The following is a 13,449-nucleotide window of genomic DNA, read 5'->3' as shown; positions in this document are numbered from 1 at the left end:
TTTGTTATTAAGAGATTTCCATACTTCCCTTCACCAAATAACTGCCACTGTTTTTTTAAATGGTAAAAAGTAAGGTATTATGAAAACATAATAAATATGATTAAATAATCTATGGCCTTTAAATCACGTTGTCTTTTTTTACTGTTTTGTTTGTTACTATACTATGTATTTCTGTGTTTTTGTACTGTAAACTGCTCTGTGATATTCAGTTGAAGAGAGGTATATAAATTTAAATTGTAATCATTTAAGTAATTCTCATAAATTACATAACTGACATCATATAAATGACTTAACCCACCAGTCCCTAAAAGCCTAACAAAAAAGGTGGGATTTTTACAATTAAAAGGGTAAGAGGTTGGGATAAGATGTGCTTCAGTGAGGAATTCATTCTACATGTGTGGAGCTGCCACGGAAAAGTCTCTTCTGGAGACCCCCCCCCCCACCATTTATAGTCATACCTCATGTTACGTCCGCTTCATGTTACAGTGGTACCTCTAGATGCGAATGGGATCCGTTCTGGAGCCCTGTTCGCATCTAGAAGCAAACGTAACCAGTGATGGCACGTCTGCGCACGTGAGCATCGCTTTTGTCACTTCTGCACATGCGTGTGATGTCATTTTGAGCGTCTGCGTATGTGCAAGCGGCGAAACCCGGAGGTAACATGCTCTGTTACTTCCGGGTTGCCGTGGAGCGCAACTCGAACACGCTCATCCCAAAGCACACTCAACCCGAGGTATGACTGTACGTTCTTTCAGGTTAGTCCCGCGGCAACACGGAAGTACTGAAAAGGGTTACTTCTGGGTTTTGCCGCTCGCGCATGCACAGAAACGCAAAATGACGTCACGCACATGCGCAGAAACGACAAATTGCAACCCGCATGTGCGCAGATGCGCCGCTGAGGGTTGTGCTTTTTTCATGTTGCGAATGGCCCTCTGGAATGTATCCTGTTTGCAACCAGAGGTACCACTGTACTTCATTTAGTGGAGGGAAGCCCCCTGATTTTAACGCATGGGCAGATTATTCAGCCGTATTTTAGCATTTGAAAAATTTGATATTGTTTTAAGTGTATTTATTACGATCATGTCTTGCACTGAACTGCTGTTGACGGATTTAGGTGGGACAAAAATTATTATAAAAAATTAAACATATTTACTCAGAAGCATGTCCTATTGAATACAGTGAGACTTAATTCTCACATGAGTTCTTCTCAACTCTATATGGAAAGCCACGGATTGAACCCAGGACCTTCTGCACACGAAGCATATGTTCTACCACTGATCTTGGTCATTCACTTAAAATACAGCAACAAGGGAAGCCACCGTACACAGATTGGTTCATCTAACTCCTTATTATCTATGATGATGGTCAGAGGCCTTTTTGTAGTTCTACAAACACTGGGATTCCGTGCAGCGTTTCCATACTCACTTGTGAGCGGGTGGTACTTACGCACAACCCCAACCTCTGAGCAGTGCGAAATGGAAGGGGTACCAGGTTTATTTGCACATATATACAACATGAGCCTGTGATGGAGGGGTTCAACAGCATTAACACCCCAAGAGGTTCTGGCTTCTCCAATAGCCACAGCAGCCTTGGACTTTAACAGATGCCAACCACTGCTCTCAAATATTGCTCTCTGACTCTCTCTCTCTCTCTCTCTCTAGCCCACTGCTTCATATTTCCTTTGCGTTGTTTTAATGGCTCATCCCCAGGCTATCACCTAAAAAGCAAATTAGCCAGACTTAATTAGCTTTTCACACTTGTTTATTCCCTGGGATTAAAGAGGTGTCTGACACAATGCTTAAAACACATGGGTCTTGATTAGATACCAACGTGGGTTTCTGACATGCAGTTTGAACACACAAGCCTTAATTAAATTCTAACACTAGCTTGATTCGGAATACAGTGGTACCTCGGGATATGAACAGGATCTGTGCTGGAGCCCCGTTCGCATCCTGAATGGAAGGTAAGATGAGACAGCGCGTCTGCGTGGGTTGCGTTCTGCTGCTTCCGCACATGCGCGTGACGTCATTTTGAGCGCCTGTGCATGCGTCAGCAGCGAAACCCAGAAGTAACACGCTCTCTTACTTCCGGGTTGCCGCGGAGCGCAACCCAAAAGTGCTCAACCTGAAGCACATTCAACCCGAGGTATGACTGTATAGGGTGTATTGGACCCAGCAACTCATAACAGTACTATTTTGCCTGCACAAGTATCCAAAGTTAGAGAGTACGCTGGCTCCACTTTATAGTATCCAATAACATAAGAAGAACCCTGTTGGATCAAGCCAAATGCCCTTCTTGCTTTAATTTCTTACTTCCAGGCATGGGGAAGGAAGGGCCTCCCCCCGCCCCCCCCCGGAGAATACCAGAATTGTGTACAACCACACTCCACATACCTGTACAACAAAAATAACACCCAAATGCTTTTATATAAACTTTTTTTTTTAAATAAAAAAACCTATTTCCCATAGGTGCATAGCTGTCAACGTTTTCCTTTTTTTAAAGGGAAATTCCCTTATTCCGAATAGGATTCCTCGCAAGAAAAGGGAAAAAGTGACAGCTGTGTATAGGTGAGATCGATTTGGGAAAGCAGAACAAAAAATGCAACTTTTATTTTTAAAAATGCGTTTTTTAAAAAAATAAAATGCATTTTAAAAATTTTATTTACAAAAATGCGCCCCACGCTGTGCAAGAAAGCACGTAACCTAATTTTGTAGTATTTCATCTCTCCTCCCCTCCCCTTCAAGAATTTCCCTTTCTCCCGGATCTGTGGGTATTCCTGGCCCGGCGCGGTACTGTACGGACAAACGGAGTTTTAATGGGCGCCGCCATGCCAGCCAGGGAGGCGCAATGGGCGCTGACATGCCATGCAAGGCGGCGCAGGCGCAGCGGGAGCCTCCCTAGCGAATGAATGGAAGGGGGCGGGGCGCGCGGGCCTTAGAGCGTTCAACAGGGAGAAGGGGAAAAAACTAAGTGGGCGGAGTTACGCTCTAGGGCTGCTTCGTCCACGGCCACAGCGGATGCCGAGGTTGGTAACACTTTTGGGGCTTCACTGGGGAGGGGTGCTGTGGGAGGAAGAGGAGGAGGGAGCTGGGAGGAGGAAGAGGAAGAGGTGTCGAGGGGCAGACCGCGGTGCGGGGAAAGAAGGGCCGCTCATGGCATCGCCCCAAGTCAGGCGCGACCTGGCAGCGAAGCTTCCACACGCGCTGTTCTGTACTCGCACCCACCCTCCGGCACCCCATGGTTCTGTCCAGTCCCTCCAAAGGAAAGCCGGCGTGCTGGCCGCTTCCATTGTGGGAGACGGGGGGGGGGCAAGGGGAGAAAGCAGCCCGGGAGAGGGTGACTACCCCCGTAGCCCTGCATAGAGCGCTTGGTGGAATAGAGGGTGGTGTGGCTGCTATGCAGGTTCCGGGGTTCCTCCGTCGGTGGCAGACTATGCAGAGTCCCGGGGTCGGCGTGGAGAGGCCTCGGGCCCGGGTTCTGGCCGGAGGGGCGGGGCCAGCCGAAGGGGAGGGGGCGGAGCGTGTGCTTGTTTGCGTGTGGCCTTTGGTAAAGCGCACGCAGGGCCGCCTTATGCCTGAATTCAGGGCGCGGGGTCCACGGGCTGTTATGAGGTGTCCAGGCTGCGGGGCTCTCAGTGGGTCAAGCCGACGGCGGGAAGGGTTGGGGAAGCCAACCCTCCCCCTCGTTACTGTTGGTTGGGAAAAGCAAGTTAAAAAAAAAACCACAAACACGTTTAATTTAAATCTTACGAAAAATAAAATGTGTTTTGTGGTTTTTTAAAAAAACTTGCTTTTTAAGACATACAAAAAGTTTAAGACTCGTAAAGCACATTAAAGTCACTTCAGCCATTTCTAAGCACCTGAGTGGGGTTGCCGAAACGGGAACGCTTTTAACAGCAGGCGCCGAAAATAGCACAGCGGAAGCGACCGCTGAGTATCATGGGGCAGGGCGTTCCGAAGTTGTGGGAACCACCGCGCTATAAAGAATTGTGTCCTTTACAGGTGTGTCCTTCACAAGCGCACTTGGAACGGTGGCGATTCCGCCAATGGAGTTGAGGCTACACCTGCATCAGATTCCCTTAAAGCTGTTGCTCCGCCCCCCTCCTTTTTTTTTTAATGGGGTAGAACTTGTATTTGTGTATTTATTTATTTTTTAATTCAGAGATTTATTTACTTTAATTCAAAGGTTGTTGTTGTTTTCATAGCATAAACACAGAGCGATAAAAACCATTTCCATTTCCACCACTGAAATATTTCACCTCCTGGGGTAAAGTCAAACTACTTCGTAGGCAGCACAGAAGCGACTTCCCTGGGGTCAGTTTGTAGGGAGTTCGTGGGCTGCCCTCACCGATGTTGTCCAAAGGAAAGCAGAACAATATGTTTGGCACCATCTTATATTCAGGAGTTGCAGGAAGAGGGCATACAAGGCATCATCCAACTCTTTGGGGGGCCCCATCTGCCCCTCATTTCCCTCTACACTACAGCAGGTGCAGAAACCACCTTCTTAACCATTGGATCCACTATTGCTCTCATCTGCTCAATCCATGGGAGCCTGTCTTTGTATGCAGGGGAAGGATTTGAAACTTACTAATTACTTTCACCTGGTTTAGCTGGCCAGTTACAGCCATTCCTGGGGTGTGGCTGCTGTTGCATGCTGAGAGCTTCTAGTAGCCCCAGGTGAGAGCTAAGTGCAGCCCATACACACTCCAGTTAAGTGTTATTAACACTACTAATATTTATTAGTCGCTTTACTGATAGAAATAACCAAGAGCAACTTCTAACCGCAACAGGAATACTAACAAACACAGCAGGGCCACTTAATTGATTGCTCTAATTTTTCATAATCACATAAAATAGATTGATTCTGTTTCCATCCAAATCAGTCAGTTTTTATATATACTTCAAAATATTAAGGTTAAAAAAAGGCTTTGAGGGTGTTTTTGTAAAGCGGTGTATAAATTTTATGAAACAAGCAAACAAAATAAACAAATCGTGTTCTCACAGTGCCCAACCAGATTCCTGTGAGAAGCCTGCAAGCTGGACCAGAGTGCTGCAGTCACTCTTCCCTGCACTATTTCCCAGTAACTGGTATTAAAAGCACACTGCCTCTGACAGTGCAGGTAGTAAGTATTGCATAAATATTCTTGTTTCATGCTCAGGTTCAAGTACCGTATTTTTCGCCCCATAGGACGCACTTTTTCCCCTCCAAAAATGAAGGGGAAATGTGTGTGCATCCTATGGGGCGAATGCACGCTTTCGCTGAAGCCTGGAGAGCGAGAGGCATCGGTGCGCACCGACCCCTCTCGCTCTCTAGGCTTCAGGAAGCTACCCACAAGCCTTGCAAGCCCGGTGGGAGTTCCCGCGGGCTCACAAGGCTTGCAGGCAGCAGCCTGCAGCCCCCGCGAGTGTCCTCCGGAGGGCTCCCCATGCTTTGGGCGAGTGTCTGCAAGCCTTGCGCGCCTGGCAGAAGGTCCCGCCCGGTGCGCAAGGCTTGGGGCGGCAGCCTGTCGCCCGAAGCACGGGGAGCTCTCCGGAGGGCTCCCCGTGCTTTGGGCGATTGTCTGCAAGCCTCGCGCGCCCAGCAGGAGGTCCCGCCAAGCGTGCGAGGCTTGGGGCGGCAGCCTGTCGCCCGAAGCACGGGGAGCCCTCCGGAGGGTGCCCCGTGCTTCGGGCAGGTGAGCGCAAGGCTTGGGGCAGCAGCCAGGGCGGAGGGGGGGAAAATAATTTTTTTAATTCATTTCCCCCCCAAAAAACGAGGTGCGTCCTATGGGCCGGTGCGCCCTATAGGACGAAAAATACGGTAACTTGCCCAAGATCGTCTGTTTCAGTTCCAGGCCTAGCTTACTAGGAGCGTTGGACCCACGATTCTCATTTTAAGATCCAGTGCCTCTGCCTTGGATACATTTAATTTGATAAATAGCAGGAGAAGGACATGCCAAACTGACCACTAGAGAAGGGTGTTTCGCTGCCAATTTTAGATGGGGCTGCTGTTCCTTTGACTTTCTCATTGTGCCCTTTTTGGGAATAATTCACACAGCAGCACAGCACGCAGATCAGGTCTTGCCAGGCTTCGGCTTTGTATACTTAAAGCATGCGTCTTCTCCCAAAGAATATTGGGAATAGTGGTTGGTTAAGAAAGCTGGGAGCTGTAGCTGTAGCTCCCAGCATGGGTTTTTTGGGGGGGTGGGGAAGCCATGTGCTTTAGATGTATCTTGTGTATGCAGCTTAAGGAAGAACATGTTAAAAGTTGCTTGGCTCCTGAGCAGGAGTGGAGGAAATTGGCTGAAAAGGAACTTATCTCAAGGTGAAAGAAGACAATGCATCTTTTTACCAGTGGTCTTTACAGGGTTTTCAGCCACGAGGAGGCTTTGTGTGTGTGTTCTAAACATACTGGTACCCATTTATAGAACACTCAGAAACACTGGAGAAGATGCTACATCTGGGTGCCAAATCTTTCGAGAAAACTGTGCTTGCCAACTTCCTGGAGCGTGCCGTCTCAGTAGCTGTCATAGCCGTAATTCTGAGCATCTGTGGAGATTAAAAAGCGCAGCTTCTAAATGTAGCACCAGGGACAGGAAGTTTAACATGAACAAAAGAATCCTTTCCCTTTGCCTTCTCCTTGAACTGGGGGCTAGGGTTGTAGTACAGTCATACCTCATGTTACGGATGCTTCAGGTTACGTGTTTTCGGGTTGCGGAGTGCAGGAAACCCGGAAGTACCGGAACGGGTTACTTCTGGGTTTCGTCGCTTGCACATGCGCAGAAGCACTAAATCGTGCTTTGTGCATGTGCAGAAGTGCCAAATCACACCTGCGCTGACGCGGCAATTCAGGATGCGAACGCTGCGGGTTGCGGACGTGCCTTTGTCACAGATTATGTCCACAACCCGAGGTTCCACTGTATTTGATACTTTGCAATATAGAGCATGTCCACTGAAGTTTGTGCAACTGTTGCAGTGATAAAAGTAGGAATGTACAGATAATTAGTGGCGGATTTAAAGGTATGTGCAGTATGCACAGAATTGGGGGGCCATAGTGGTTTAGGGCTCCCCATGTTATTAGTATACATAGTTAACAGAGAGGATACCTTTGAAACATGATGGCAGACAACTGCCAATACTTTTTAGTATTTTAGTGTGTTGTGGTATTTTCACTTTTCATTTCTCCTACTTCCCAAATAATCCAGTGGGGTCCTGCTCTGTAAGGGCAGGGGTTGCCAGTAGATTAATCAGCTAAATCAGAGGTTTTCAACCTTTTTGAGTCCACAGCTCCCTTGACCAACTATATTCTTTCTGCAGCTCCCCTGTGGGGAAACATGTTCCAAAATTCAGAAGCCCAATTATTTCAACCCTTGCCTGCAGAGCTGGCAGCTTCTCACCCTTTTTCAAACACCCTCCTTTGTGAAGTGTTCCCTCAGCCTCCTCTCTTTGGGAGTCCTGTGGGCAGTCACCATGACCACCCCTGGTCCCTGAGCCTCCACCCCAAAGAGAGGTGACTCCTCATGCCTTTTCACAGAGGCCTGGGAGGAGAATGCAGCCAGCATTAGCGGCCAAATGGATACTGACAGAAGGTAAATGTGAGGCCACCATCTTACTCACCTTGGGAGGCAACAGTAGTCACTGCTGGACGTGCATGGCATGGCAGAAAGCCTCCCCTTTGGCGCCAGACATTCAGCTCCCAGGCAGGCCTTGCACATAGCAAGCACAAGAAAGGCTAACACAGCGCTTGCCTGCCTGGCCTCCCACTTGTCTGTCCATTCCCAACAGCAAGGGCTGGTGGACTGCGTGGCTAGGCTCCCTCACCCACTTGCTTGCTTAATTCAAGACTGCTTCAGCTCCTGGCAACCAGACCCCCTGGCCAGCCCCAGAGGCACCACTCGCCTGCGGAGCATGTAGCCAGGGCTTCAAGAAACAGCCGTGCAATCCTTTGGGAGGCAGAGACACAAGACGGCATCAGAGCAGCGAGGTAAGGAAAGAGGGACAGAGGCCAGTGTTGCCCGCGGCACCCCTGACCATCATTCAGGGCACTGCAGGATGCCATAGCACACTGGTTGAAAATCCCTGAGCCAGATAGTCTGATAGTCTACATCTGAGAGGGGCAACTTCTAAAGAAATAAACAGCTTGCATACTTTGTTTCCTGTCCTCTCCATTCCATTGTTCTTTCGTTTTTGGATAGGGCGGGGCTTGCTCAGGTTCGCGTGGCAGCAGGCCTTTGGTTTTGCGTATTTGTGTCATAGTTGGCCTCATTGTAGAAAAGACATCCATTCCTGTGGGAGATACTGGGAAACTTGGTATTACCTACTCTGACTGTCAGTGGCTCTCTAGGGTTCAAGGTAGAGGTCTTCCCTGTTCTTTCACCTTATCCTTTAAGCTGGAAATCCCAGGAATTGAACCTCTTGTCTTCTGAATGCAAAAAAGTGCTTTACCAATGAGCTTTGTTCCCATTCCTCACAACTAGTTAGTCAGGTATAGGTTTTAACTCTTCAGAGATAACTGAGCTCATTGTGGCATAAAAGTTTTTTTCTTTTTTTCCTTTTATTAATTTTATTCCATATTACATCACAATGCAAATATACCATTGTGGCACAAAAGTTTCTTACACATTAAAAATGTAATAAGATTCTGTTGAATGAGGTCAGATTCATCTAGTCCTACATTCTGTTTTCACAGAGGCTAACTAGATACACCTGTGGAAAGCCTGCAATCAGGACCTGAGTGCAACAGCCATTTGTGGTTCCCAGCAACTGGGATTTAGAGACAAACTGCCTTTGGAGGTAGAATGTGGCTAATTGCCATTGATAGCATCATCAACCACGAATTTGTCTAATCAACATTTAAAGCCATTTAAATAGGTCACCATTGCTACCTAGTGAAAGAGTGGATTCCATATCTTAACTATGCCCTGTGTGAAGAAATATTTCCTTAGCGTGGGGAATAGTTCACATGGAGTTCAGTGCTTGGGGAGGGGGTCAGCCTAGCTGATCAGATAAGAGCTGAGTTTTTCCAAGGACAAAAGCCCGAGCATGCAATGCTGAACCAATTCCTTTTATTTTCCCTTTCAGTTATGTCAGGTGGAGTGGTGTATCTCCAGGCCAATGAATTACGACTTATGTTAAGGGGGGGGGGACAGAAAGTGGATTGAAATATAAAAGCAGCAGAAAAAGACCTGTCTTTTTCTGTGGATGTGAATAGCCAGCATGCAGCTTAAATGGATGAAATTTGGAGTGGTGTGGCTAGACTAGGATTATAGTCAGGTAAGTGGCTTATTCTATGCTTTGCAGACGAATGCAGGAGAGGACAAAAACATAGGAATGCATTCCTTGCTTGTCCATACAGGAAAGGAGAGGGGTTTGGAGGGTCAATTGTTTTGAGTGATTGGCATGAAATCCCAGGGCTTACCAAGTGGATGCAACTTAAATGAGATCTCCATCAGATTTGGAGGAGGCCAGGAGAACATGACTGCTGAGCTCCTGACTCATTTTGGAATTGTTCTTTTTGGAGGTGGATTGCATTTGCCTCTAGTCCAGATACTGCAGGCTGTATTTTAACTGGCATTTGCAAATCAAGGCTCAATACAGGTTATTTTCTCCAGTTGTAGTTCTCAGATCTTTTGCTGTGATCTCTTGCTGGACCATCAGAGGAACAATGTACCTTTTATTATATAGCTTGGGATGTGGAAGCTGTTGCCTTCCAGCTCCCATCAGGCTAGTCAGCATGGCCATTGGCCATAGTTGACTGGACTCATAGGTACAATAAATGTTGCTGCCTGAGGCAAAGGAGCAAATGGTCCCCCACAGTCAAGATGCACAGTGTGTTTATGAGTTTTAAACATCAGTCCTCTGGGAACGATAGCTCTGTGAGGGGAATAGTGGGTTTCCCAACAGCTCTCAGCATGCTTAACAAGCCACACTTCCCAGGATTCTGTGCAGGGAGCCATGGCTGTGAAAAGGTTTGTGACAGTGTGGATGTGGCCAATTGGATTTACTTCTGAGTTAAAACACAGGGTTGCCCTGAACAATAATCAAGCTTGCTGGCTCTAAAAAACACACCCAGTAATTTCGCTACCACTTACCTGAACTGTGGCTGATTGTGAGGGGGATTTCCACTTTCCTACATCCCCCTCCTTTTAACTTGACTGGTGAGCTCTGATGGGGAAATGCTTGAACTCCTTGCTTTTTATTCCTTCCCAGTCTTTTAACTTGAGCCTGGCCTGCTGTGAGGTAATTTATTGCTTTCTCACATTTTGACTTCATAAAGAATACCTGAGCCATTTCATAGAATCATAGAATCATAGAGTTGGAAGAGACCACAAGGGCCATGCTTTATGCACGAGGAAGCAGCTTTGGACACCCCACTGGATGACCTGCTGCTTCCCTTGAAAATGGGCCCTGATTCAAAAATGGACCTCCTCCTCCCAAGACCAGACTTTGGTCACATTCACAGCATACATTTGGAGCACTGTTAATATCACTTTTATGGCTTTCCCTAAAGAATCCTGGGAACTGCAGTTTAAGGGTTCTGAGAGGCATTAGAAGACAATTCGCAGAGCTACAGTTCCCAGCAGTCTTAACGAGCTACAGTTTCTGGGATTCTTTGTGGGAAGCCATGCTGGTAAAGACTGTTTTGGGTGTGGGTTAAGAGATAGTGTAGCAGCAGGGTGACCAAACATACTTTACTTTTCCCTCTACCTCTCTCTGCTTCACCTACAAAAGTGGCAGCCTTCATATGCACCCAAAAGCTGATAAAAGGGGTTAGTGATACGTGAGGGTGTAAAACCTCTAAAGGTTGCCTACATTGAGCCCTCAAAATGTTGTAGTGGCATGTCCACACCATGCATTTGAAACAAATATAACCCCTGGTAAGAGCTGCTTGAAAGTGGTACACACTACCTTGGAAGATGGTGGATTCTCCTTAATTGGAGGTTTGTAAGCAGATGTTGGGGATGCGGGTGGCACTGTGGGTTAAACCACAGAGCCTAGGACTTGCCGATCAGAAGGCCAGCGGTTCGAATCCCTGTGACGGGGTGAGCTCCCGTTGCTCGGTCCCTGCTCCTGCCAACCTAGCAGTTCGGAAGCACATCAAAGTGCAAGTAGATAAATCGGTACCGCTCTGGCGGGAAGGTAAACGGCATTTCTGTGCGCTGCTCTGGTTCGCCAGAAGCGGCTTAGTCATGCTTGCCACATGACCTGGGAGCTGTACGCGGGCTCCCTCCGTCAGTAAAGCGAGATGGGCGCCGCAACCCCAGAGTCATCTGCGACTGGACCTAATGGTCAGGGGTCCCTTTACCTTTTTAAGCAGATGTTGGGTGGCCATCTGCCAGGGACTGTAAGCCTGGCCATCACATGGGTGGAATTGGTCCCTCCCCAGTTTCCATTTCTGTGGTTGTATAAGAGACCTAACTTCTCCTACACTCTTAAACCACTGTATGTGTCTCCATCACCTTTCTTTGTTATCCCTTCAGATTTATTATTTGGAAAGGGAAAAGGTGCTAAGCTGTTTCTGTTCTTGCAGTGCCATTGGAAAACCAGAAAGGTGAGTTCAGTGGTTCAAGTTCTGCGCACAGCTGCCTGAAAGTAAGCCTCGCTGAAACACAGTGGGATGTCTTCCTGAGTGAAGATGCATGGGTTTGCGTTGCACAGGAAATGTTTATTAAGTTGGATAGTGCTGGTGTTTAATGTGCAGTGTATCACTGGGATGTGGGTCTGAAATTCCCAATGCAAAATCAAGTGGGTCATAGTGATTGGGAATTAATGGTGACTATTTAAAAATATCCATTTGTCCCCCTAAACCTGTCAAGGCAATTACTGTTATTGTTGTAATTTATTCAGTTTATTTCTTAAGATTACTTTATGCAAAGATACTTGGGCAAACAAAAGTTTTCTTCTTTTACCTGTCTGCTTTCCATGAAAAGTATTGCAGTTACGAAGTGGCAACTATTAGTGTTGCTAATCTTTATTAAACAAAAACACCACCAGTGATTTCTAGCCCTACTTTTAAGGTGGTTGGGGGAGAATTTGCTTGCATTGGCATTACAGTGGTGCCCCGCAAGACGAATGCCTCGCAAGACGGAAAACTCACTAGACGAAAGAGTTTTCCGTTTTGGAGGCGCTTCGCAAAACGAATCTCCTATGGGCTTGCTTCGCAAGACGAAAATGTCTTGCGAGTTCCTGCGGGTTTTTTTCCTCCCCCCTTTTTCTAAGCCGCTAAGCCATTTATCAGCTGATCCGATAAGCCGCTAAAAGCCGCTAATAGCGCTAATAGCGCTAATCCGTCAATGGGCTTGCTTTGCAAGACGAAAAAACCGCTAGACGAAGAGAATCACAGAACGGATTCTTTTCGTCTTGCGAGGCACCACTGTATAAGATGAACGTGGGTTTTAATGTTCTAATTCATTTCCTCTGTGTCTAGGCCTGCAAGTGGTGATGGCCATTGTCACACAATCACATATTATCGACTGCTCATTTAGGCCAGTGTCTTTGAAAAAGGAAATCCATAGGAACCAATTTCCAACTTTCAAGGAGGGAAGCTTGTTCCTAGATGGGGATTAATGGGCCAGCTCATCTTATTATTGATGTCCTGACTTCTGACAGGTTACAATCAGGGGTGGAGTCGGATCTCTTGGGGCCCTTGGCATGACATTTCTGATGAGTGCTGCAACCTCCCCCCGTTTCCCATCTATCTAGGCTATAGAGCAGAAATTTCCAAACTCTGTGTCACGACACGTTTAGTGTGTCAGCTACAGTGTGTACGTGTGTCATGCAAGCGCTTCCTGTGTTTTTCCTGGGGCTTAAAAGGGGTTAGGGACGCGGGTGGCGCTGTGGGTAAAACCTCAGTGCCTAGGACTTGCTGATCGTAAGGTCAGCGGTTCGAATCCCCGCGGCGGGTGAGCTCCCGTCATTCGGTCCCAGCCCCTGCCCACCTAGCAGTTCGAAAGCACCCTTAAGTGCAAGTAGATAAATAGGTACCGCTTTATAGCGGGAAGGTAAACGGCGTTTCTGTGTGCTGCTCTGGTGCCGGTTCGCCAGATGCAGCTTAGTCACGCTGGCCACGTGACCCGGAAGTGTCTTCGGACGGTGCCAGCTCCCGGCCTCTTGAGCGAGATGAGCGCGCAACCCTAGAGTCGGTCATGACTGGCCCGTACGGGCAGGGGTACCTTTACCTTTACCTTTAAAAGGGGTTAGTTTAACCTCCAGTTTGCTAGTAAAGCTGAATTACTGTGTCACAAGGTGGTGCATGTCTAAAACGTGTGTCACCAACATGAAAAGTTTGGAAAGCTCTGCTACAGAGCTATGAAATCAATAAATTTCATAGATCTATTGGCCAGGGCATTACATTTGAGGTAATGTAAAATGGTGAATGCACACTATAAATGGGAAACTAAGCTTGGCTCTTGTTCAAAAGTGACACCACTGGACTGCAGCACAAGAGTTTATATGATTTCTGCAGGCAAAG

The 13,449-nt window shown here is 47.3% G+C and overlaps 1 protein-coding gene across 3 annotated transcripts in view; it reads left to right on the top strand.

The window, feature by feature from the left end:
• The first annotated feature begins 2,967 nt into the window (after positions 1 to 2,967).
• EHMT1 (euchromatic histone lysine methyltransferase 1) overlaps positions 2,968 to 13,449 on the top strand; it is a 155,839-nt gene continuing 145,357 nt past the window's right edge. The window contains exons 1-2 of one of the 3 annotated variants that reach the window (XM_081179654.1): positions 2,968 to 3,025; positions 5,004 to 5,119. The gene's annotated coding sequence lies outside the window, so the exon portion shown is untranslated. Of the gene's footprint in view, positions 3,026 to 5,003; positions 5,123 to 13,449 lie in introns of all 3 variants that reach the window. The other 2 variants (XM_081179651.1, XM_081179652.1) reach the window with 2 other exon arrangements.

This window comes from Podarcis bocagei, assembly GCF_964188305.1.
Source record: "Podarcis bocagei genome assembly, chromosome: Z".
In the NCBI taxonomy this organism is placed as follows: domain Eukaryota; kingdom Metazoa; phylum Chordata; class Lepidosauria; order Squamata; family Lacertidae; genus Podarcis; species Podarcis bocagei.
The sequence above is the reverse complement of the archived record's forward strand: the minus strand, read 5'-3'. Positions and strand labels throughout refer to the sequence as shown.